Source organism: Aplysia californica, unplaced genomic scaffold, assembly GCF_000002075.1.
Source record: "Aplysia californica isolate F4 #8 unplaced genomic scaffold, AplCal3.0 scaffold00308, whole genome shotgun sequence".
Classification (NCBI taxonomy): Eukaryota; Metazoa; Mollusca; class Gastropoda; order Aplysiida; family Aplysiidae; genus Aplysia; species Aplysia californica.
Window position 1 is genome coordinate 518,085 of NW_004797578.1, and position 4,571 is coordinate 522,655.

The window sequence follows — 4,571 nt, forward strand, 5'->3', positions numbered from 1 at the left end:
GAGTGTTGTGTGTTGTGTGTATGGGTGTGTATGTGAGTGCAGGTTTGTGTGTGGGTGTGTGTAAGTGTGTGGGGGAGGGGTGTGCTTTCGTGTCTTGCGTGTGTGTTTGATGTGAGTGTGAGTGTGTGTGTGTGTGTGTGAGTGTGTGTGTGTGTGTGAGTGAGTGAGTGTGTGTGTGTGTGTTAGGTGTATAATTGTGTGTGTGTGCGTGAGAGAGAGAGAGAGAGAGAGAGAGAGACTGAGAGAGACAGAGAGAGAGAGAAAGAAAGAGAGGGGAGGGGTGAAGAGAAACAGAGGGAAGGAGAGAGAGATACAGCTCAGGTATTGGCGAGCTACTCATGCCTCTGCTCGGGCGCGATCAAAAAGCTCGTGTACTGTCCTGGTCTTATCCCCATTAACCATCTGTTCATGTTCTCCTTGTAAGTTATTTTTGATCTACCTCTCCATAGCTTGCCTTCTTAATTTTTCTTTCTTTTTTTTTTTCCTTTTCTTTATTTCTCTTTTCTTTTTCCCCCCTTTTCTTTTTCCAGTGAGAGCCAGCTAGTGAGAGCAAGGTGTCCTAGATCTATGCCGGTTCGTTTTGGTTTAGTTCCAGTAAGAGTTTACGGCATTTGCAACATTTTATTTTTTCTTCTTTTTTTTTAATTCCTTGCCCATTTATAGGAAGTTGACGCGACCTGATTAGTACTGGTCGAAATAAGTGAGTATGATAACGTCCAATATAGTTGTGCGTACATACGTAGGATAACAAGTAACTGATAACGATAGAGAATCGAGAATTATAGATGTAATTCAATGATCAGAGAGCAATGACGATTTTAGAAATAATAGTAACCGCATTTGCAACATTTTTTCTTTCTTTTTTTATCCCTTGCCAATTTATATGAAGTTGGCGTGATCTGATTAGTACAAGTAGAAATAAGTGCATATGATAGTGTCCAACAGTGTTTTGTGTACATACGTAGTAAATGTTACAGATAGAGATTCAAGAATTATAGATGTAATTCAATGATCTGAGAGCAATGATGATTTTAGAAATAATAGTGGTGATGAGAGATGATGTGGGATTGCGTTTATGTAATGTTAGCGTTCGTCCTATCTTCCTCTGCTCCAATGACGGAACTTGCAACACAAATAGGACATATTATCTTAAGTTCCCACGTTTAGAGGTGTTACTAGAGAGTAACATTCAGAGAAAAGGAGCTAGGAGAGATAAGGACCAGCGATTAGTGTTTGGTCGGAAAGAAAAAGCAGCAACCCACACCAGACCACCCGCCAACCACCCCCGTATGTCGATGCACACTCGCACATCTGCAAATATAGTCAGTAAGACAATATATAATAGGAAAAGTAGCGAATATCGAGCTATAGCCGCACCGCGGCGTGGCTTAAAGGATCAAAGACGGTGGTTTTTGTGGGTTTTAGTTTAAGTAAGAGTTTTACGGCACTTGCGACACATTAGGCCATAATGTAAGTTCCGAAGATTAGAAGTGTTACAAAAGAGTAACAAATATAAAAAAGAAGGAGAGATAAAAATCGATAGATGTATGGTAGGAAAAGAAGAGCAAACTACACCAGAGCACCCACCAACCACCCACATGTGTGGGTTTGTAAAGAGGTGCCTGTCATAAAAAGCGGGTAAAAAAGACAGACAGAAATAACAGGGCGGGTAAAAAAAGACAGACAGAAATAACAGAACGGAAGAACAGACGTGGGAGCTTTCAGGGTGCGCCATCCATCCATCGGCAAGTTTTATTTTTTTCAGTTTTAGTACGAACGAGTTTTACGGCACTTGCGGCAAAGTTAGGTCACAATAATATACCGGTACTATGTCATACAATATACTAATATACGATAACTAACATAATCCTATTTGTGTTGCAAGTGCTGTAAACTCTTACTAAGACTAATAAAACGAATCGACACAGATCTATAAGTGCCGACGGATACAGGTGTCACTTTAGAGTAGCACACAAAGAAAAGACAAAGGGGAGATAAGGACGACGGATGCATGAAATAAAAGAAAGAGCAAACCACACCAGAGAACCCGCCATCCTCTGACATTTGCGGATGACCGCCCTCCAACAACCCACAAGATTCAGAGAATTATTATTTCATTCGCGATAAAGCAGCTAAAAGCAAAAGCAGAAAATGATTTTGAGTAAAGAGAAGCACATCGACACAACAATGGTCATTTCGTGCTGGGGAAAAATAAGACAGACAGACAGACAGAAACAAGAGAGGGAAAGTAAAGAAGTAGGAACTACCAGTGGCGCCCTCCAACCACCCGTAACCACCCCCAAGAATCAGAGAAGTTTCGGTCTCGGTTAAACAGGGAAAAACCGAAAGCAGGACATGAGCTTTTGCTTTTGAGTTTGACCCCCTTCCCCCCTCCCTCCTGGGTACTGCCGCTGACTGAAGTGTCTTTAGGTCATTCCCAAAGGGGGGACATTTCTCGTTCTTATGCAAAGTAGAATTGTAAATGGGCTGATTCAATAATGTCATTCTCATAACTGGGTCTGAACTACAACAGGGTTCAGCTGCTTTTTCTTTCCTAATCCTTACTATCGTCATTTCCCTCTACTTCTTTTGTATGTTTGTCACACTCTTGGGACCAGCTATTTCCGGGGTGCCTTGAAAGTCAAAACAGACTTTGTGCTGTTAAAGCTAGAGAGCTAGAGAGGTGAGCAGAGTATGCCCGATTCCCTGTAAAGACTTCTCTGTTGACCTCCACCCCTTGGCGCACAGATGACCTTTTGAAGTTTCGAGCACGGTAAAATCTCTACTAAATTGTGAAAAAGATCATTTTGAGTTGGAGTAAAGAGAAAAAGAAGCACAGCGACATTATAACGGTCATGTAGAGAAGAAACAAAACAGATACATGTATACAGAAACAACAGAAGGGTAAGAAAAAAAATACTGCATTTATCTATCAGTGGCGCACGCTAGAAGGTCGCAGTAAAGAAGCGTAAATCAAAAACAGAACATAGATCTAAGTCAAAATGTGAGTTGATGTCCTTTAGTTTAAGTAAGTGTTTTACGGCATTTGCAACACAAGAAGGTCATATAAGTGCCGAAGATAAGAGGTGTTATAAGAGAGTAACAAACACACATAAAAAAGAAGGAGGAGAGATAAGGACGATAGGTGTTTGATAGGAAAGAAGAAGTAAACCACAATAAAGCACCCGCCAACCAACCACCCCCGTAGTTGATTTCCTCCCACCTTGTATCTAACCTTGTCGGGAAGATCAAAAGGTGAGAGGGCAGATGTGAGAGGGGAGGGACCTGTGTCCTGGGGTGTGTGTACCCGACATAGGGGTCAGGGGTCAGGGGTCAGGAGCGGGTATTTCCGTTTCCTGTTTTGTGATACGTTTGTATGTGTGTGTGTGGGGGGGGGGTGTCTGTATGTGTTTATGTGTGTGTGTGTGTGTGTGTGTGTGTGTGTTTGTGTGTGTGTGTGTGTGTATGATGTTGTTATTAAATGTAGTCTGTTTCATTTAGGTATATGGCATTCTTATTAAATGTAGTCTTATTTCATTTACTTAAAAGATATTGTTCTTAAATGCAGCCTTGTTTCTTTTAGTTGTATGATATTGTTAGTAAATGTAGTCTTGTTTCATTTAGTTGTATGATATTGTTAGTAAATGTAGTCTTGTTTCATTTAGTTGAATGATATTGTTATATATATTAAATGTAGTCTTGTTTCATTTAGTTGAATTATATTGTTAGTGAATGTAGTCTTGTTTCAGAGAGTTCGGTATAGTAGGTCTATACCATATCAAAGAAAGTCATAAAAAATAATAATACTCAAGTACACGTGATATGAAATTTTTTTAAAAGGAAATAATTAAAACTCACCAAACAGATTAGATGTGGAAAATTCGTATCTGTTGAGGCGAAGAAAAGAATACATGTACAGGTATAAAGTGGAGGAGCAAACAAAACTACAACAAAAATTAAATTCTTCACTTCTTTCTCTCAAAGTTAAAAAAGGAATCCTAATCTTAGCGCAGATAACATAAAAACGTGAACCAAAAAGAAACGAGACGCATAACCAGTTCTCCTTTCCAAATGCCAAAACAGAAATGGATTCATTTTATTTCTAAACTCGTAACTCGAGTTCAGTATCTACTCTTTATTCTAGGGATGACCTCAAACAGTACATGTAATCTATTCACAAACCATATGGCGGGTGGTTAGAGGGCGCCACTCATGGTAAGTCCAATTACTTCCCTCACTAAGCGACCGTACGGTTATCGGGCTGACGTGCATCTCTTTTCACTCAAAGTCAAACTGAGACGCAGATAGACCATTTATTATTATTTTATTTTCACACATACTCGTATTTTACGAACTTTAACCAGATTGGGGGCTCTCGTGGCCAGGATGTAAAGGTGTTGGCCTCTCATTCAAAGGTCCCGGGTTCGAATCCAGGTAGCGACCGAAAAATTTTCTTCTCTAAAATTGTCTCCTTTCACCTCCTTTCGTGCTCTCTAGCAATGTTCTGTTGTCTGCTTTCGTCTCATCTTTCTGCCCCCACCACCTCACCTCTTTTGCCCCCTCCTCTGGGC